Source organism: Rosa chinensis, chromosome 5 (genome assembly GCF_002994745.2).
Source record: "Rosa chinensis cultivar Old Blush chromosome 5, RchiOBHm-V2, whole genome shotgun sequence".
NCBI lineage: Eukaryota > Viridiplantae > Streptophyta > Magnoliopsida > Rosales > Rosaceae > Rosa > Rosa chinensis.
This window is the reverse complement of record NC_037092.1, coordinates 48,836,374-48,859,352: the sequence shown is the minus strand read 5'-3', so window position 1 is coordinate 48,859,352 and position 22,979 is coordinate 48,836,374. Positions and strand designations below refer to the sequence as shown.

At 36.5% G+C, this 22,979-nt stretch overlaps 1 pseudogene; it reads right to left on the bottom strand.

Moving 5' to 3' along the window:
• The window catches only part of LOC112167873, a 175,352-nt pseudogene extending 152,719 nt beyond the window's left edge, over positions 1-22,633 (bottom strand).
• Between the last annotated feature and the right edge of the window lie 346 nt (positions 22,634-22,979).

The window sequence follows — 22,979 nt, the reverse complement described above, 5'->3', positions numbered from 1 at the left end:
AAAACCTCTTCCGGACCATTTGAAGTATGTCTACTTAGGGGACAAGGAGACCTTACCAGTAATTGTGTCCTCTGCACTGACAACTCCACAAGAAGAGAAGTTGGTGGAAATGCTGAAGCAACACAAGACTGCCATAGGATGGACATTGGCGGACATCAAGGGAATCAGCCCTACAACTTGCGTCCATAGGATACTTCTAGAGGAGGGGTCTAAACCTACTAGAGAGGCTCAACGTCGTCTCAACCCTCCAATGATGGAAGTTGTGAAGAAGGAGGTTATCAAACTCCTTGATTGTGGGGTAATCTACCCCATTTCAGACTCCAAGTGGGTCTCCCCAGTTCAGGTCGTGCCCAAGAAATCTGGGATCACTGTGGTAAAGAATGCTGAGAACGAACTGGTGCCCCAAAGGACAGTCACAGGCCACAGAGTATGCATTGACTATAGGAGGCTCAACGCAACCACAAGGAAAGATCACTTTCCTCTGCCATTCATCGATCAGATGCTTGAGCGCCTAGCTGGACATGACTATTATTGCTTCTTGGATGGCTACTCAGGCTACAATCAAATTGCCATAGCCAATGAAGATCAAGAGAAGACAACCTTCACTTGCCCCTTTGGGACGTTTGCCTATCGACGTATGGCCTTTGGACTTTGCAACGCTCCAGGTACCTTTCAGAGGTGTATGGTAAGTATCTTTTCAGATTATATTGAGAAAATCATAGAGGTATTCATGGATGACTTTTCAGTTTTTGGAAAGAATTTTGATGATTGTCTTAGTAATCTGGAGATCATTTTGAAACGTTGCATGGACACTAACCTTGTCTTAAACTGGGAAAAATGCCATTTTATGGCTAAGCAAGGAATAGTTCTAGGACATATTGTCTCTGCTAGGGGTATAGAGGTTGATAAAGCCAAGGTGGATATTGTGCGTCACTTACCGTCTCCCACTTCTGTGAGAGAGATTCGTTCTTTCCTTGGCCATGCAGGTTTTTATAGAAGGTTTATCAAGGACTTCTCCAAGATTTCGAGACCTTTATGCCAACTACTCCTGAAGGATGTGACGTTTCACTTTGATAGGGAATGTCAAGAAGCTTTTGACAAGCTTAAGGAGTTGTTGACATCCGCCCCCATCATGTTACCTCCGGATTGGTCCTTGCCCTTTGAGTTGATGTGTGATGCCTCTGACTATGCAGTTGGAGCTGTTTTGGGGCAAAGGAAGGACAAACGACCTTATGCCATCTACTACGCCTCAAGGACTCTGAATGAAGCACAGATGAACTATTCCACCACAGAAAAAGAGCTCCTTGCAGTTGTCTTTGCCCTTGAAAAGTTTCGCTCTTACTTACTTGGTACCAAGGTTATTATATATACTGACCATGCAGCTTTGAAGTACTTGATGACCAAGAAGGAGTGATAGGAGCATTTTAATGCGATGTTTTAACTGTTATTTCCCTACATTTCTTGCGTTATTTCCTTATTAAAACTCTGTTTAGGGAAGTTTCCATTCTTTGATTGGGAAAGTTCCTAATTGTAGAAAGTTTCCGTTTTATAGTTTCTATTTTCCATTTTTAGAAAGTTTCCATTTTAGTTTAAGAAAGTTTCCATTTCTTATTTTAGAAAGCTTCTATTTTCAGGTTTTTGGAATAAATAAGCAGAATTGAGTTCATAAATGGAACGAGAAGTTTCATGAAGATGACATGGCAAGGAGGGATTCAAGGAAGAGTTTTTAAAAAAAGAAAATACATTTCCCTTGGGAATTAAATTTGCCATGTAATACTTAAGGAAAAACAAGGTGACAACGTGGGAATTGAAGATGATTGATTGAGGATTTCAAGGAGAGATTTTCTTGGGAGACTTTTATGGAAAGAAATATTGTTGGAGGAATAATTTGGTGTGATTGCCAACGTGAAAATCAGAAATAATAAAGGAGATGACGCCAAGAGAGATTCAAGGGAGATATTTATGGAAGGAAAATATGTGTGCACCAAGGAAAAGCTAAAAAGGCGTCTAGATTCATCCCTAAATTCCCTAAAGGAATGTTGGCAGAAATTCATGAAGAAAATCAGAATAATTTCAAGGAAATTCGGCAATTAAATATTAGGGAGGTATTTTAGAGAATTATGATTGGTTGGAACACATCACAAGGCTTACTTGGCATTCTATGATTGGTTGGACCACATCACAAGCTTACTTGGCGAATTATCATTGGTTGAAGCTATGTGGAAAATTCTGATTGCTTTGTGAACCCTAGCCATGCTCCTATATAAAACTCCCCCTTTCTCAACGTCAAGGGTTCCTCTTCTCCATACAATTTACACTTTAGAAAAAAAATCAGAAAATCTTCTTAGCATAGCCGTGAGTTTCTCCATCCTCTAGTCATCTCCACGAGTTCAAGCAAGGCCAAGGGAGAAGAATCATAGCCGTGAGCATCCATCATCCATCTCCAACCTTGAAGCTTGCTTTCGAGATTCAAGAGACCACCACATCAATCGTTCATCACCATCCCCATCTCACGGTGTAATCCGATTCTCCTTTGTAACCTTTGCTTTGAATTTCGTTGGTTATGAACTAGTTGACATATGTGTTTGAACAAATATTAATTTCTGGAATTTTTATGATTAATTGAGAATTTTCAGATTCATATTATTGTTCTTCGAGAGTTGCTTATGTGGGTTTGTTTAATTAAATTTGCGTTATAGATAACTTTTTTATTTTAATCTTATGTGGTTGCAAACACTTAGGGTTTTGATATGAATGATGCTAGGTTTAAGAGCATGAAATCGACTTTTCGTTTTGTGTAAACTTGAATCAAAGTAGTAAAGGTTTTGTACAAAGATCGAATTTAATTAACGAGGATTGCAATTAGGTGGACTTTTCCATACTAAGTTGTACACTTGAGTTGATAGCCTTTCTCTATGTGTAATGCGTTAAACATGACATGATTGACTAGCTTTCTAGGGTTTGATTGCATGTTTGATAGGATTAATCTAGGTGCTTTCACTTAGGTTAATTAGCATTGAAAAGTAAAAAATGGGAAATTATTTGCTTTCGAATATTTCACATGATCAACTCCTTTCTCATGACTTAGATGAACAATATTAGGGTTTAATCGAATTTGATCATAGTTTCGGTTTTGATCTTTGTTCTCTCATTCCATTCGTGTAATTATGTTTTTTTTTAGTTTTCTTTGTTTTCTTTACTTAGTTTATTTCCGAAAACCAACACCTAAATCCCCCTTTAATTTCGTAATTATGTATATACTTTATTTTATTTTTGTAAATAATATACTTTGTGTCTTTATTAATTGCTTAATTGTCCTACATTGACAGGTGTACCCTCAATCCCCGGATTAGATCGATCCCTATTTATTACGTACTACTAATGACATTTCAGGGTTAAATTATGCGCTTGCTTTTGAGCGCATCAATTTTTGGCGCCGTTGCCGGGGATTGAAAAATCACTTGTTTTTGTTTATAATTGTTGTATATAAATTGTGTGAAACTTAGTTTAAAATTAACTAGGATGTTTTTTATATTGTTGAATATGAATTTTAATTGTAAGTTGTAAATTGAATGCAATAGATGAAGTCTCTTTTGTTAATATTGGCCTAAACCCCTTATTGGTACCTAGTTCAGGTCCCTTAAGGTTGAGGGCGGCCTTTATTAACATTCATTGAACTGTCTTCACACTTAGGACCTTTTATATCCAAGTAAGTATAGCCTATGTGGGATGGTGTCTAGGAAGGGGACAACGCTCATGACTGGTTCTTGGATTCAGAAGTGCTTACAAATGGGCGTAAACCTCAATGAGGGAGTAGCCTATGCCAAAATGGATCCTACCTCTTGTGTTCGTCCTCCCCTACCTGGCCATTTCAGTAAGGTTGCCCAAAGGATGTAGGAGGGACTTAGTGTCTTGACGACTATACTTGGGCCGCACGTCCTCTTGATTTACCGCTTGGAATTGAATTTGAAATCAATGGTATATATAACAAATGAAAATATTATGATTCACTAAGGTATATTGGATTAAACATAGTCTTGAAAAGGGTAGCTGTTTCAGTCCCATTGCACATCGAGACTCCCTGTTCCTGTACCTAAGTGTTGGAAATAATTGTAAAGGAAAGGAAAGAATGTAAATATTTGTAAGTATTTTCGTACAAAGAAAGAAAAGAAAAAGAAAAAAAAAAAACACTTGTGTAAATATTTTTCGTGTTTTTTTTTTTTACTCAGTTGTGTACTTAACTTGTGTCTTATGTACTGACTTGTTAACTTGTGTACTTAACTTGTTAATATTACATGTAGTTTGTAATTCACTAACTTGTTATACTTGTTTATATATATATATATATATATATATATATATATATATATATATTTTTTTTTTGTATTTCTTTGTTAATTATAGTCACTAACTTTATTTAATGGAGGTACCGTCTGGCTGAAAGACGTTAAATTCAAACGCTGCTTGGGAGGCAACCCAATTCAGAAGCAGCTGTGAAGGAGTCTTCAATAACACAGATTTGCTTTCTCTTTCGCTATTTCTTTTACTTTATAATTTTCTCCTTTATTTTTGTAGTCTTTTCGTAAATTCCATTCCTATATGCTTAATTGTTTCATTGCATGCTTATGATTGATTACATTGAGGACAATGCAATATTTAAGTGTGGGGGAAGGGATTTACACTTTTATCTTGAGTCATATATTGAAAAATACAAAAAAAAGTGAAAAATGTCAAAAATTTAAAAATTTCGTTGCTTTTGTTTTTGTTTTGAGTCTTAGGATGCCCTTTCAACTGTCTAGGATGAGCTTATATCTCTGAAATTATACCTAAAAGAGGATCACAATATTGAGATGATCTTAAATGGTATTCTTTGGTTAATTGAGATATATGAAAAGCATGTGCATGTGTAGTGGATATGGATTTCGTGACCTTGGTACAGAATGTGAGCATGTTAAGATGAGTTTTGATTCATAAAAACCCATGTGAGATATTTGAGCCATTTCCCTTTTTCTTGGAGTGATAATTAAAAAGAATATATTCTTAATTTCTTGGCGATGTTTTGATGATCTCATTATTCTTTCATTTGATTGACTACTTGCCATAGATTAAGTTTGATGGACTAGAGAATGCTAGAATTCACTCTTGTGCTTGTTGAAACGTTATATCAATACATGGCCCTGATTCTGGAAAGGATAGAGGCACCCTAGGAATTACCACCATTGCCAAATAAACCTGTGTCCTTAATTGTGCCCGTCGTGGGACCCCCCTAGATAAGCCCCTTTGAGCCTACATTAAGCCTTTTCATTCATCACCCTTAAAATCCTTAACCATGAAGCTTAGTATAGTTACAACCCTACCCTTTGTTCTAAGAACTTAGTGGAGCTATCTTTTGGGGACTTTACTTAAGGATTTAGCATTGAGAATGAAAATTGAGAAGAGGTGAAAGTTCAAGTGTGGGGGTAGACTTGTCCATAAAAAAAAATGTATGTGAAAGCCGCGAAAAAGAAATGAAAAAAAAAAAAAAATTTGTACACGGTTAGAAAGAAAGAAAGATAAATGTTTATGGATCTTAGTCCCCCATACTTGGTGAGTTTGGAGTTTGTTTTGAATTGAAGGCCCATTACAGAAAAATTTGGCCTTTGTCCAATTCACTAGAGTTCAAAGGAAGTTTAGAGTGAAGTTAGGGCCCAAAATGAAGACATTTGGCCTCTTTACATTACCTCTATGGGATGGGACGTTTTGATATATCTTGGTGGATTTCTAGAAGTCTCTACATATACATGTGCTCTACTAGGTTTTTAGGACACTTTGTTAAGTTCTTTACCCTTTCATTTCTTTAAACCTTGAGCCTTGGCCCCATTACAACCCTTAATAAGACCTTTTTGATCCTTAAGATGGGACAACCTTTGATGTGGAGATGAGTTACAAGAGTTCCTATGGCTTGGGTCCATCCGTGCAAGTAGTTGGTATCTTTCATGAGATCTTTTGAAAAAAAAATTATATTCACAAAGTGCTTTTCGTTTCGTATATATGTGAGCTATTTGATTGCCTCAAAATATTTTCTCTCACATATAATTGAGTGGTTATAAGATTTTAAGCATTGCCATGAATTCTGAGAGAAGAAAGAGTGATATACCTTGTGAGGATTTGTATCATACTTGTCTGAAACATGCTTTACAGAACCCATCACCATTGTTACAACCAAGTCCTACTTGTGTATGTGTAAATTATGTGTTTCAATTAACTCTCGAATGCTTAAACATTGATTCTTGGTGGAGTGCTAATCTTGGTGTTGTGAAAGTAAGAGATTGTTGAGACAAAAAGTTGAAGGGCAATAGAGTCATTGTTTGTGTAGAGTCTTTAAATTTTCGTTGAGTCTTTGTGTGATTTTGCTAAGGGACTAGCAAAAGTTAAGTGTGGGGGAATTTGATAGGAGCATTTTAATGCGACGTTTTAACTGTTATTTCCCTACATTTCTTGCGTTATTTCCTTATTAAAACTCTGTTTAGGGAAGTTTCCATTCTTTGATTGGGAAAGTTCCTAATTGTAGAAAGTTTCCGTTTTATAGTTTCTATTTTCCATTTTTAGAAAGTTTCCATTTTAGTTTAAGAAAGTTTCCATTTCTTATTTTAGAAAGCTTCTATTTTCAGGTTTTTGGAATAAATAAGCAGAATTGAGTTCATAAATGGAACGAGAAGTTTCATGAAGATGACATGGCAAGGAGGGATTCAAGGAAGAGTTTTTAAAAAAAGAAAATACATTTCCCTTGGGAATTAAATTTGCCGTGTAATACTTAAGGAAAAACAAGGTGACAACGTGGGAATTGAAGATGATTGATTGAGGATTTCAAGGAGAGATTTTCTTGGGAGACTTTTATGGAAAGAAATATTGTTGGAGGAATAATTTGGTGTGATTGCCAACGTGAAAATCAGAAATAATAAAGGAGATGACGCCAAGAGAGATTCAAGGGAGATATTTATGGAAGGAAAATATGTGTGCACCAAGGAAAAGCTAAAAAGGCGTCTAGATTCATCCCTAAATTCCCTAAAGGAATGTTGGCAGAAATTCATGAAGAAAATCAGAATAATTTCAAGGAAATTCGGCAATTAAATATTAGGGAGGTATTTTAGAGAATTATGATTGGTTGGAACACATCACAAGGCTTACTTGGCATTCTATGATTGGTTGGACCACATCACAAGCTTACTTGGCGAATTATCATTGGTTGAAGCTATGTGGAAAATTCTGATTGCTTTGTGAACCCTAGCCATGCTCCTATATAAAACTCCCCCTTTCTCAACGTCAAGGGTTCCTCTTCTCCATACAATTTACACTTTAGAAAAAAAATCAGAAAATCTTCTTAGCATAGCCGTGAGTTTCTCCATCCTCTAGTCATCTCCACGAGTTCAAGCAAGGCCAAGGGAGAAGAATCATAGCCGTGAGCATCCATCATCCATCTCCAACCTTGAAGCTTGCTTTCGAGATTCAAGAGACCACCACATCAATCGTTCATCACCATCCCCATCTCACGGTGTAATCCGATTCTCCTTTGTAACCTTTGCTTTGAATTTCGTTGGTTATGAACTAGTTGACATATGTGTTTGAACAAATATTAATTTCTGGAATTTTTATGATTAATTGAGAATTTTCAGATTCATATTATTGTTCTTCGAGAGTTGCTTATGTGGGTTTGTTTAATTAAATTTGCGTTATAGATAACTTTTTTATTTTAATCTTATGTGGTTGCAAACACTTAGGGTTTTGATATGAATGATGCTAGGTTTAAGAGCATGAAATCGACTTTTCGTTTTGTGTAAACTTGAATCAAAGTAGTAAAGGTTTTGTACAAAGATCGAATTTAATTAACGAGGATTGCAATTAGGTGGACTTTTCCATACTAAGTTGTACACTTGAGTTGATAGCCTTTCTCTATGTGTAATGCGTTAAACATGACATGATTGACTAGCTTTCTAGGGTTTGATTGCATGTTTGATAGGATTAATCTAGGTGCTTTCACTTAGGTTAATTAGCATTGAAAAGTAAAAAATGGGAAATTATTTGCTTTCGAATATTTCACATGATCAACTCCTTTCTCATGACTTAGATGAACAATATTAGGGTTTAATCGAATTTGATCATAGTTTCGGTTTTGATCTTTGTTCTCTCATTCCATTCGTGTAATTATGTTTTTTTTAGTTTTCTTTGTTTTCTTTACTTAGTTTATTTCCGAAAACCAACACCTAAATCCCCCTTTAATTTCGTAATTATGTATATACTTTATTTTATTTTTGTAAATAATATACTTTGTGTCTTTATTAATTGCTTAATTGTCCTACATTGACAGGTGTACCCTTAATCCCCGGATTAGATCGATCCCTATTTATTACGTACTACTAATGACATTTCAGGGTTAAATTATGCGCTTGCTTTTGAGCGCACGAAGGAGGCGAAACCAAGTGATGCGGCTGAAATAGCCTCACAATTTAACCCTGCAAAATGTAGTTGTCAGTATAGGATAAGCAGGGATCGTTCAGTCCGGGGATTGTAGGGTACACCTACACAAAAAGGTCAATTAACAAATAAACGAATAAAATGGGGGGTTTTTGAATTTGGTTTCTAATCTACTTAAAATAAAAACAAAACAAATAAAATTATCTACAATGATCGACTTCCCTAACCTTGACCAATACCACTAAGAAATTACTAAGTGTAAAAACAGAAAATCCATTTCAACATGCTACAAAAATGTGCCCATCTTAAATGCCTAGATAAGAGCCTAAATGAAAAGCCTCAGCGGATCAATCCACTTATCTGATTCATTCTAATGTAGGCTTGGATCGGAAAAGTCCTTACCAAGCCTAATACTACTAATTTTCGAAAACACTCAGCGTAATTCTCTTAACTAGTAGTATTATCTAACCCTCGAATCAACTCACACGTGCAAATTAACCATTAGACATAGAATTTAACACGTAATTTCCAGAATCGTTTAACCATTGAACATAGTTTTTACCACTTTTTAGAACTAATTGCTACTTGTTTAACTCAGCGTCTTAACAAATAACAATTACTCTTGGCAAATTAAGAAAACACACAAGAACTCTCACCGTTATTCTAGCATGTAAACTTATGAACCTAACTCTGAAAATTACCTAAACACGTAAAAGGGCACAAGATTGTAACATGCATCATAAAAGAATTCTCAAAATTAACTCAATAATAAACTGAAAATCTCAAAAATATTAATAAAAATATTCTGAAAATTTCATGTCTCCAATTACACAACTCACAAATTGAAACACACAAAACCGAAACAAAAGTTATAAGTAGAGTCATAGTTACACTTTGAAGCTTTCCTCAGCGGCTTAGCAACACGGTGATGAACTCGTCTCTGCGATGGTGGTGGAGCATCCTTGACTCAGCGCCTTAGAGCTTTGTAGATTGATGGATGGATGGTGTCACGGTCTTGTAGGTGATGGAAGTTTAAGGAGTGAATTGGGCAGAGTCTTGGAATGGTTTTTGGCCAGGAAGTGATAGGCAATGAATTATCTTGGCTGGGAAGTGATCTTGGCTGGGAAGTGATGCCAATTATGTTCTGGACGTTGTCTATTTATAGGGGAGCATTGGTTGGCTTTCCCAATTGAAACGTCTCCTTTATGGCCTTAGCTCCTCTCATAATGGGGCAATTCTTTTAATTTCCAAGCTGAAACGTCTTTCTCTTATTTATCTTCCAGCTGAAACGTCTTTTCTCCTTTATTTATTTTTCAGTTGAAACATCATTTTCTTTTATTCCTCAACTGAAAACGTCTTTCTCCTTTATTCCCCAACTGAAAACGTCTTTCTCCTTTATTTCTCTTCTTCATTGCTTGGTCAACCTGATTTAATAAAGGGCACAAAATTAAATTCTTTTAGAGAAAATAAAAGAAACTAAAACAATTTAATTTCAGAAAAATACACCCATAAATTCTCTCTTAAGGCCCACAGATTAGCATGACGGTGAGGAATCCTGATCCCGCTAGGATTCTTCATGAATTTTGCGTTTTCTGCCTATTTCACGCCAAACACTCCACAAGACTCTTAAAATGACTCGATGACTCAAAACACGAAACTTAAGGGAGAAACAAGGCTAAAATGGAACACATACTCATTAATATCGTCGCACATTGTGCTCCTATCACCAAGACTGATTAGATGGATACTACTCTTGCAAGAATTTGATGTGGAAATCAAGGACAAGAAGGGTAGTGAAAATGTGGTAGCTGACCACTTGAGTCGTTTGGTCCATGCAGAAGACCATCTCCCTCTAGTGGAGACGTTTCCAGATGAGCAGCTCTTTGGACTTCAGGTAAGTGAACCATGGTATGCAGATATTGTGAATTACATTGTTTCTAGAAAGATTCCGGATACCATGTCACGTGCTCATAAGGATAGGCTTAAGAAAACTGTTAAGCAATATGTTTGGGATGAACCTTATCTATGGAAATATTGCTCTGATCAACTGATTAGGAGATGTGTACCTGAACATGAACATAATGCCATACTTTCTTTTTGTCATTCTAAAGCATGTGGGGGTCACTTTGGGTCTAAGAAGACTGCATTTAAGGTGCTAGAATCTGGGTTCTATTGGCTAACATTGTTTAGGGATGCACATGCCCATTGTTTAACTTGTGATAAATGCCAAAGAACAGGAAATCTAGGTCCTAGAGATCAAATACCATTGTCTAATATCATAACTGTCGAAATATTTGATGTCTGGGGTATAGATTTTATGGGACCTTTTCCTTCATCTTTTGGGTTTCTCTATATCTTACTTGCAGTGGACTATGTTTCCAAATGGGTGGAAGCAAAGGCCACTAGAACCAATGACTCTAAGGTTGTTGCAGATTTTATCAAATCTAACATCTTTAGCAGGTTTGGAATGCCTAGAGTTCTCATTAGTGATGGTGGATCCCACTTTTGCAATAGGACGATTGAGGCTCTCTTGAAGAGATATGATGTGACACATAAGGTTTCTACACCTTATTACCCCCAAACTAGTGGGCAGGCCGAGGTCTCCAACCGTCAGATTAAGGGAATATTGGAGAAGACTGTGAACCCTAACAGGAAAGACTGGTCCTTGCATTTAGAGGATGCTTTGTGGGCGTACAGAACTGCATACAAAACTCCCATAGGTATGTCCCCATATCGAATTGTCTATGGCAAACCTTGCCATTTACCTGTGGAGTTAGAGCATAAAGCCTGGTGGGCCGTGAAGCAGTTCAACATGGATATTGATGCAGCTGGGCTTCATAGGAAGTTGCAATTGCAAGAGTTAGAGGAGATTAGGAATGATGCCTTCGAAAGTGCTAAGATTTACAAGGACAAGACTAAGGCATTCCATGATAAAATGATTCGAAGGAAGACTTTTGTTGTGGGCCAAAAAGTTCTTCTTTTCCATTCTCGTCTCAAACTCTTCCTAGGTAAACTTCGTTCTCGTTGGATTGGGCCTTTTGTTATCACTAATGTGTTCTCCCATGGAGCTGTGCAAATAAAGAGTGAACGTACAGGCAACGAGTTCAAAGTGAATGGCCATCGCTTGAAGCCTTACTATGAGGCATTTGTGGAACATGAAGTGGAGGCTGTACCCCTCCAAAACGTTCCAAATCCTGAGGATTAAATGGAGGTACAAGTCTAGGCTGAAAGACTATAAACATTAAGCGCTGCTTGGGAGGCAACCCAATTCCGAAGTAGCTGTGGAGGAGTCGTCAACGCAGATTTGCTTTCTCTTTCCCTTTTACTTCTCCAATTTTCCTTTTGATTTTAGTAGTCATTTTCGTAATTCTCTACCCTATATGCTTAAGTGTTTCATTGCATGTTTATTCTTGATTACATTGAGGACAATGCAATATTTAAGTGTGGGGGAAGGGATTTACACTTTTATCTTGAGTCATATATTGAAAAATACAAAAAAATTGAAAAATGTCAAAAATTTTAAAAATTTTCGTTGCTTTTGTTTTTGTTTTGAGTCTTAGGATGCCCTTTAAACTGTCTAGGATGATTCTATATCTCTGAAATCATGACTAAAAGAGGATCACAAAATTGAGATGATTTAAACACGGTATTCTTTGGTTAATTGAGATATATGAAAAATGCATGCATATGTAGTGGATATGGATTTCGAAACTTTGGTACAGAATATGAGCATGTTAGGATGAGTTTTGATTCATATAAACCCATGTGAGATATTGAGCCATGTCCCTTTTTCTTGGAGTGATGAATGAAAAATATATTCTTAATTTCTTGGCGATGTTTTGATGATCTCATTATCCTTTCATCTTGATTGACTACTTGCCATAGATTAAGTTTGATGGACTAGAGAATGCTAGAATTCACTCTTGTGCTTGTTGAAACGTTATATCAATACATGGCCCTGATTCTGGAAGGGATAGAGGCAACCTAGGAATTACCACCATTGCCAAATGAACTTGTGTCCCCAATTGTGCCCGTCGTGGGACTCCCCTAGATAAACCCCTTTTGAGCCTACATTAAGCCTCTTCATTCATCACCCTTAAAACCCTTAACCATGAAGCTTAGTATAGTTACAACCCTACCCTTTGTTCTAAGAACTTAGTGGAGCTATCTTTTGAGACATACTACGTGGGTTTGGTGCTAAGGATGAAAATTGAGAAGAGGTGAAAGTTCAAGTGTGGGGGTAGACTTGTCCATAAAAAATATGTGAAAGCCGTGAAAAATGAAAAGAAAAAATTGTGTACGGCTAGAAAAGAAAAAAAAAAGAAATATTTTTGGATTTTAGTCCCCCATACTTAGTGATTTTGGAGTCTGCTTTGAAATGAAGGTCCACTATAGTAAAATTTGGCCTTTGTCCATTCCACTATAGTTAAAGGGAAGTTTACAATGAAGATTGGGCCCAACATGAAAACATTTGGCCCTTTTATGTTACCTCTAGGGAAAGTGACGTTTTTGCAATGCCTTGGTGGATTTCTTGAGGTCTCTACATCTACATGTGCTCTGCTAGGTTTTTAGGACACTTTGATAAATCCTTACCTTTCGTTTCTTTAAACCTTGAGCCTTAGCCCTAGTACAACCCTTTAGATGACCTTCTTGAACCTTAAGATGGGACAGCCCTTGATGTGGAGATGAGTTACAAGAGTTGAACCTATGACTTGGGTCCATCTGTGCAAGTAGTTGGTATCCTTCATGAGATTTTTAAAAAGAAAATTATACTTGTGCTTTCGTTTCTTGCATTATGTGATATACTTGCTATCTTTCACATATACTTGAGTGTATAAGCTTTTAAGCATTGCCATGATATGAGAGAAGAAAGAGTGGATATACCTTGTACGGATTTGAATCATACTTGTCTGAAACATGCTTAACAGAACCCATCACCATTGTTACAACCAAGTCCTACTTGTGTATGTGAAGATTATGTGTTTCAATTAACTCTCGAATGCCTAAACATTTATTCTTGGTGAAGTGCTAATCTTGGTGTTGTGAAAGTAAGAGATTGCTGAGACAAAAAAGTTGAAGGGCATTAGAGTCTTTTTATGTGTAGAGTCTTTAAATTTTCATTGAGTCTTAAAGTGAGTCTTAATGTGATTTTGCTAAGGGACTAGCAAAAGCTAAGTGTGGGGGAATCTGATAGGAGCATTTTAATGCGACGTTTTACTTGTTTTTCCCTACATTTTCTGCGTTATTTCCTTATTAAAACTCTGTTTAGGAAAGTTTCCATTCTTTGATTGGGAAAGTTCCTATTTGTAGAAAGTTTTTTTGTAGTTTCTATTTTTCATTTTTAGAAAGTTTCCCATTTTCAGTTTAGGAAAGTTGCCATTTTTCATTTTAGGAAAGTTTCTATTTTTCTTACTAGTTTCTATTTTCAGGACCTCGGAGCTAAAAAGTGGAAATGAACTCATAGATGGAAAGAGGAGCTTGCGAAAGTCAAGGGGAGCAAAGATGAGAAACAATGGACCACAGAAATGAGCAGAAATGAAGAAAAGAAGTTTTCCTGCTTCAACCAGGAAACCCTGCGAAAAGGAGGAAAGCTTACCAATGAAGTTTCCAACGTTATTATGAAAAAGAAATGGAAAAATGAAGTGTCATGACGTTGGAAGGTGACAAGGCTTGAAGTTGAAACAACAAGGCCCAAGAACTCTCAAGAATGAAGTGGATTTTCGGCAATTGGATCAAAGGCCCACAAAAGCCCATACAATTAGGGTTTGTGACGCATGATTAAACCCTAGGGAGAGTTTGCCGTCCAAAGCCAAGGGAGAAACAAAGAAAAATGACGTGGAAAATCAGAATTATCAAAGAGAATTTCGGTTGAGATTTTCTAGGATAATTTTTATGGAAAGAAAATATACTTGGAGACTTACCCTAGAGTGTTTGCCGTCCAATGCCAAGAGAAAAACAAGGGAATCAAAAGAAAACCCTAGAGAATTCAGCAAAGAGATATTCAAGGGAGAAATAAAAGGAAAGAGAAAAAGGTGGAGACCAAGAAAAGCTCAAAAGAAGTCTAGATACATTCCTATATTCCCTAAAGGAGTTTTGGCCGAATTTAAAGTATGAAATCAGAATATTATCAAGGGAATTTCGGCCAAGATTATTAGGAAATTAAATGGAATTTTGTGATTGGTTGAACCACCTCATAGGGCTTAAGTGGCATGCTACCATTGGAGGAAATTATGAGGAGTTACCAAGCAATTGCCGTGAGGATTCTTAGGGTTTGGACGGCATGGAGAACAAAGGAGGCCGTCCCCTATATATTCTACCCTCTTCTCAACATCAAGGGTTCCCAAGTTTTGACATTCTACACTTTAGAAAAAAATCAGAAAAGTTCCTTAGCAAAGCCGTGAGTTTCTCCATTGATAGGACCAAAAAGTGTGACGATATTATTGAATATGTGCCCCATTTTAGCCTTGTTTCTCCCTTAAGTTTAGTGTTTTGAGTCTGTAAGTCATTTTGAGAGTCTTGTTGAGTGTTTGGAGTGAAATAGGCGGAAAAAGTAAAATTCATGAAAAATCCTATCTGGATCAGGATTCCTAACAGTCAACTGTTTTTGCGGTCTTTACATTTTAATTCCCTTTATTTTCTGTAGAAAATTCTGATATTCTCCTACTTGTTGTAGGAAACCTTGCCTGGTGGAACTCTTGGAAACAGCAATGATGGAGTCATAAAATAAAGTATTTAAGACATTTGACCAAGCAATGAAGAAGGGAAATAAAGGAGAAAGACGTTTTCAGCTGAAGAATAAAGGAGGAAGACGTTTTTCAGTTGAGGAATAAATAAGAGAAAGACGTTTCAGCTCGGAAATTAAAGGAATTGCCCCATTATGAGAGGAGTTAAGGCCATAAAGGAGACGTTTTAGTTGGGAAAGCCAACCAATGCTCCCCTATAAATAGGCAATGTCCAGAATAGAATTGGCATCACTTCCCAGCCAAGATCACTTCCCAGCCAAGATCATTCCAAGACTACCCAATTCACTCCTCAAACCTCCATATTCTACAAGACCGTGACACCATCCATCCATCAATCTACAAAGCTCTTAGGCGCTGAGTCAAGGACGCTCCACCACCATAGCAGAGACGAGTTAATCACCGTGTTGCTAAGCCGCTGAGGAAAGCTTCAAAGTGTAACTATGACTCTACTTATAATTTTTGTTTCGGTTTTGTGTGTTTCAATTTGTGAGTTGTGTAATTGAAGACATGAAATTTTCAGAATATTTTTATTAATATTTTTGAGATTTTCAGTTTATTATTGAGTTAATTTTGAGAATTCTTTTATGATGCATGTTACAATCTTGTGCCTTTTTATGTGTTTTGGTAATTTTCAGAGTTAGGTTCATAAGTTTGCATGCTAGAATAAAGGTGAGAGTTTTTGTGTGTTTGCTTAATTTGCCAAGAGTAATTGTTATTTGTTAAGACGTTGAGTTAAACAAGTAGCAATTAGTTCTAAAAAGTGGTAAAAATCATGCTTTAATGATTAAATGATTCTGGAAATTACGTGTTAAATTCTATGTGTAATGGTTAATTTGCACGTGTGAGTTGATTCGAGGGTTAGATAATACTACTAGTTAAGAGAATTACGCTGAGTGTTTTCGAAATTTAGTAGTATTAGGCTTGGTAAGGACTTTTCCGATCCATGCCACATTAGAACGAATCAGATAAATGGATTGATCCGCTGAGGCTTTTCATTTTGGCTCTTATCTAGACATTTAAGGTGGGCACATTTTTGTAGCATGTTGAAATGAATTTTCTGTTTTTACACTTAGTAATTTTCAAGTGGTATTGGTCTAGGTTAGGGAAGTCGATCATTGTATATAGTTTTATTTGTTTTGTTTTTATTTTAAGTAGATTAGAAACCAAATTCAAAACCCCCCATTTTATTCTTTTATTTGTTAATTGACCTTTTTGTGTAGGTGACCCTACAATCCCCGGACTGAACGATCCCTGCTTATCCTATACTGACAACTACATTTTGCAGGGTTAAATTGTGACGCTATTTCAGCCGCATCAATTTTTGGCGCCGCTGCCGGGGATTGTTAAAATCCCTTGCACTTATAGTGTCATCGATTTGTTGTATATTGAATGCATGCTAATTTTTGTACTACACATGTGGAATGGTGACAAATTGCGATTTCTGTTAGGCCAAGCTTTAATTGTGATTTAGTTTAAGTTTTATGAGTGTTACAAAATTAAGCATGTCTTTTATCATTGTTGTACAATTTGTAGAAGTTTTTTTTTTTAACCATATTGTAAATTGAATGTGTTTCACTTAGAATATTTTTTTTTTAGCATGTTGTAAATTGTATGTGTTTCACTTAGATTTTTATACTTAGGTTATGAATTTAGCTAAATACTTAATTGTTGTAAGTGTGTAAAATCGTATGAGTAGACAAGGGTCCTTTTGTTAATATTGGCCTAAACCCTTCATTAGTACCTTACTAAGGTCTCTTGAGGTTGAGGGCGGCCTTTATTAGCACTTGGAGAACGGTCTAACACATAAGTTAATTTCCCAGCTGAGTAAGGGGCATACGGATGGTGTCATAGGTTGAGACCCTGGGTGATGGGTTCAATTGGATCTCAGAGATATTATAGAATGAGCCTAAACCACTATGTGGGAGTAGCCGATAGGGGCCTAAACCTCAATGAGGGAGTAGCCTCCGTAGTATCACTAAAATGAGTCCTCCCTCTCACTTACTTCTTAATCTGGCCATTCTGCCTTCTGAAACAAAGGAAAGAGACTTATGTCTAGGCGACTATCCCTATATCGTATCTCACCAATAGTAGCGGTTTCTATTGGGCTCGACTTACAACTTGGAATCAATTGAGATATTAGCTAAGTTTATAACAAACTTTAAAAAATAAAAAATTTTGTTGTGTGACCTGCTTAAGGTATATTGGATTGAACATGACTTTGTGATGCGCTTGAAAGCAAGCGCATAATTTAACCCTGAAATGTCATTAGTAGTATATAATAAATAGGGATCGTTCTATTCCGGGGATTGAGGGTACACCTGTCAATGTAGGACAAACAAACAATTAAAATTAAAACAAAGTATAATATTCACAAAGGTATTTACAATTATAAACATTATTTACGAAAATAGGGGGGATTTTGTTTTTGGTTTTCTTTTTCGAAAATAAAAACTAAGTTAACACAATAATTAAAATGCGAAAACATAAAAATACAAATGGAATGTGAGAACAAAGATCAAAACTGACTTATGTGATTAAATCGATTCAAGTTCTAACATTGTTCATCATAGTCATGCAAGAGGAGTTGATCATGTGAAACGTTAAAAGCAAACAATTTCCCATATTTTACTTTCAATGCTAATTAATCTAAGTGAAAGCACAAAGACTAATCCTATCAAACATGCATGCAAGCCCTAGAAAGCTAGTCAAACACAACATATTCAATGCAATAAGCACCTAGAAAGGCTATCAACTCAAGTGTGCAACTTAGTATGAAAAAGTCCACCTATTGCAATTCTCTTTGATTAAATTCGGTTTTTGCACAAAACCTTTACTACTTATTGATTTAAGAACACAAAACCAAAAAGTTGATTCATGTTCTCAAATTCGTAGCACCATTCATATAAAAACCCTAAAAGTTTTGAACCCTTCAAGATTAATGTACAAAAGATTTCTATCATGCAAATTTAATCAAACACTCACATAAAAGCAACCATAAATCGTAATATATGAATCTGAAAATATCAATTAATCATAAAAATTCCAGAATTCAACAATTGTTCAAACATATATGTCAACTAAGGCAAAACCAACGAATTACAAAGCAAAGGTTACAAGGAGAATCGGATTACACCGTGGATGAAGATGAGATGAATGAATTGATGTTGTGGTCTCTTGAATTTCGAAAGCAATCTTCAAGATGGAGGATGGATGTTGCTCACGGCTTCTCTTCTTCTTCCTTGGCCTTGCTTGAACTTCGTGGTTGCCCTAGAGGATGGTAGAACTCACGGCTATGCTAGAGAGAGTCTTCTGATTTTTTTCTAAAGTGTAGAATGTAAAGAATTGGAACCCTTGACGTTGAGAAAGTGTGAGAATATATAGGGGACGTCCTCCTTGCTCTCCAAGCCGTGTAAACTTCATGGAATTAATCTGAAAATTCCAAATAATTTCCTCCAATAAAATCTTGCCAAATAAGCCCTACGAGGTGGTTCAACCAATCACAAAATTCTCTTTTAATTCCACAAAATCTTGGCCGAAATTCCCTTGATATAATTTCTGATTTTTGTAGTTCAATTTGGCCAAACTTCCTTTAGGGAATTAAGGAATGTATCTAGACTTCTTTTGAGCTTTTCTTGATCTCCACCTTTTTCTCTTTCCTTTTATTTCTCCCTTGAATCTCTCCTTGCGTTATCTTTGCTTGGTTGGCACTTTGATTCCTCCTTTCTCTCCTTATTTCTCACGGCATAGTCACAAAATAATTCTCCAATAATATTATCCTTCCATAAAAATCTCCCATGAAATTCTCTACCGAAATCCTCTTTTATATTTCTGATTTTCCACAGCATTTTCCTTGTTTCTCTCTTGGCTTGGACGGCTAGGAGTCTTCTAGGGTTTATCTCTTGATGTATTTCCATAAAAATAGCCCTAGAAAATCTCCCTAGAAAATCTCCCTTGTATTTCTGATTTTTGACGCCAACTTCCTTGTTTATCTTTAGGATTTCACGGCAACAATGATGTCTAGGGTTTACTTTTGCGTCACAACCCTAGTTGTATGGGCTTTATGGGTCTTTTATCCATTTGCCGAAAATCCACTTCATTCTTGAGAGTTCATGGGCCTCCATGCGTCACCTTTACGCCATGTCATCTTCCAACGTCCTAACACTTTATTTTTCCCTTTCTTTTTTTCATAGTAACGTTGGAAACTTCATTGGTGAGCTTTCCTTCTTTTCGCAGGGTTTCCTGGTTGGACCAGGAAAACTTCTTTTCTTCATTTCTGCTCATTTCTGCGGCTCATTGTTCTTCATCTTTGCTCCCCTTAATGTTCGCAAGTTCCTCTTTCCATTTGTGAGCTCATTTCCACTTTTTAGCTCCGAGGTCCTGAAAATAGAAACTAGTAAGAAAAATAGAAACTTTCCTAAAATGAAAAATGGCAACTTTCCTAAACTGAAAATGGGAAACTTTCTAAAAATGAGAAATAGAAACTACCGAAAATGGAAACTTACTAAAAATGATAAATAGAGACTACAAAAATAGAAACTTTCTACAAATAGGAACTTTCCCAATCGATGAATGGAAACTTTCCTAAACAGAGTTTTACTAAGGAAATGACGCAAGAAATGTAGGAAAAAGCAAGTAAAACGTCGCATTAAAATGCTCCTATCAGATTCCCCCACACTTAGCTTTTGCTAGTCCCTTAGCAAAATCACACTAAGACACAACGAAAATTAAAAACTTGACACAAAACAGACTCTATAGCCCTTCAACTTTTTGTCTCAGCAATCTCTTACTTTCACAACACCAAGATTAGCACTTCACCAAGAATAAATGTTTAGGCATTCGAGAGTTAATTTAAACACATAATCTTCACATACACAAGTAGGACTTGGTTGTAACAATGGTGATGGGTTCTGTTAAGCATGTTTCAAACAAGTTTGATTCAAATCCTCACAAGGTATATCCACTCTTTCTTCTCTCATAATTCAAGGCAATGCTTAAAAGCTTGTACACTCAAGTATATGTGAAAGATAGCAAGTATATCACATAATTCAAGAAACGAAAGCACATGTATAATTTTCTTTAAAGATCTCATGAAGGATACCAACTACTTGCACAGATGGACCCAAGCCATAGGTTCAACTCTTGTAACTCATCTCCACATCAAGGGCTGTCCCATCTTAAGGATCAAGGTCTTCTCAAGGGTTGTAATGGGGCTAAGGCTCAAGGTTTAAAGAAATGAAAGGTAAGGATTTATCAAAATGTCCTAAAAACCTAGCAGAGCACATGTAGATGTAGAGACCTCAAGAAATCCACCAAGGCATTGCAAAAACGTCACTTTCCCTAGAGGTAACATAAAAGGGGCCTAATGTTTTCATGTTGGGCCCAATCTTCATTGTAAACTTCCCTTTAACTATAGTGGAATGGACAAAGGACAAATTTTTCTATAGTAGGCTTTCATTTCAAAGCAGACTCCAAAATCACTAAGTATGGGGGACTAAAATCCAAAAATATTTCTTTCTTTTCTTTTCTAGCCGTACACAATTTTTTTGTCTTTTCTTTTCATTTTTCACGGCTTTCACATATTTTTTTCTTTATGGACAAGTCTACCCCCACACTTGAACTTTCACCTCTTCTCAATTTTCATCCTTAGCACCAAACCCATGTAGTATGTCTCAAAAGATAGCTCCACTAAGTTCTTAGAACAAAGGGTAGGGTTGTAACTATACTAAGCTTCATGGTTAAGGATTTTAAGGGTGATGAATGAAAAGGCTTGATGTAGGCTCAAAGGGCTTATCTAGGGGGGTCCCACGACGGGCACAAATAGGGACACAAGTTTATATGGCAATGGTGGTAATTCCTAGGGTGCCTCTATCCCTTCCAGAATCAGGGCCATGTATTGATATAACGTCTCAACAAGCACAAGAGCGAATTCTAGCATTCTCTAGTCCATCAAACTTAATCTATGGCAAGTAGTCAATCAAATGAAAGAATAATGAGATCATCAAACATCGCCAAGAATATATTTTTCATTTCACTCCAAGAAAAAGGGACATGAGTTCAAATATCTCACATGGGTTTATATGAATCAAAACTCATCCTAACATGCTCATATTCTGTACCAAAGTTTCGAAATCCATATCCACTACAAGGCACATATTTTTCATATATCTCAATTAACCAAAGAATACCATGTTTAAATCATCTCAATTTTGTGATCCTCTTTTAATCATGATTTCAGAGATATAGAATCATCCTAGACAGTTGAAAGGGCATCCTAAGACTCAAACAAAAACAAAAGCAACGAAAATTTTTAAATTTTTGACATTTTTCAATTTTTTTTTATTTTTCAATATATGACTCAAGACAAAAGTGTAAATCCCTTCCCCCACACTTAAATATTGCATTGTCCTCAATGTAATCAAGAATAAGCATGTAATGAAACACTTAAGCATATAGGGATGAAATTTACGAAAATGACTACTAAAATAAGGAAAAATTGGAGAAGTAAAAGAGAGAGATAAAACAAATCTACGTTGATGACTCCTCCATAGCTACTTCTAAATTGGGTTGCCTCCCAAGCAGCGCTTAATGTTTATAGTTTTTCAGCCTAGACTTGTACATCCATTTAATCCTCAGGGTGTGGAATGTTTTGGAGGGGTACAGCCTCCACTTCATGTTCCACAAATGCCTCATAGTAAGGCTTCAAGCGATGGCCATTCACTTTGAACTCGTTACCTGTTTGTTCACTCTTTATCTGCACAGCTCCATGAGAAAACACATTAGTGATAACAAAAGGCCCAATCCAACGAGAACGAAGTTTACCTGGGAAGAGTTTGAGACGAGAATGGAAGAGAAGAACTTTTTGTCCCACAACAAAAGTCTTCCTTCGAATCATTTTATCATGGAATGCCTTAGTCTTGTCCTTGTAAATCTTAGCACTTTCGAAGGCATCATTCCTAATCTCCTCTAACTCTTGCAATTGCAACTTCCTATGAAGCCCAGCTGCATCAATATCCATGTTGAACTGCTTCACAGCCCACCAACTCCACAGGTAAATGGCAAGGTTTGCCATAGACAATTCGATATGGTGACATACCTATGGGAGTTTTGTATGCAGTTCTGTAGGCCCACAAAACATCCTCTAAACGCAAGGACCAGTCTTTCCTGCTAGGGTTCACAGTTTTCTCCAATATGCCCTTAATCTGACGGTTAGAGACCTCAGCTTGCCCACTAGTTTGGGGATGATAAGGTGTAGAAACCTTATGTGTCACATCATATCTCTTCAAGAGAGCCTCAATCGTCCTATTGCAAAAATGGGATCCACCATCACTAATGAGAACTCTAGGCATTCCAAACCTGCTAAAGATGTTAGACTTGATAAAATCTGCAACAACCTTAGAGTCATTAGTTCTAGTGGCCTTTGCTTCCACCCATTTGGAAACATAGTCCACTGCAAGTAAGATATATAAACCTAAAAGATGATGGGAAAGGTCCCATGAAATCTATACCCCAGACATCAAATATTTCAACAGTTATGATATTAGACAAAGGCATTTGATCTCTATGACCTAGATTTCCTGTTCTTTGGCACTTATCACAAGTTAAACAATAGGCATGTGCATCCCTAAACAATGTTGGCCAATAGAACCCCGACTCTAGTACCTTAAACGCAGTCTTCTTAGACCCAAAGTGACCCCCACATGCTTTAGAATGGCAAAAAGAAAGTATGGCATTATGTTCATGTTCAGGCACACATCTCCTAATCAGTTGATCAGAGCAATATTTCCA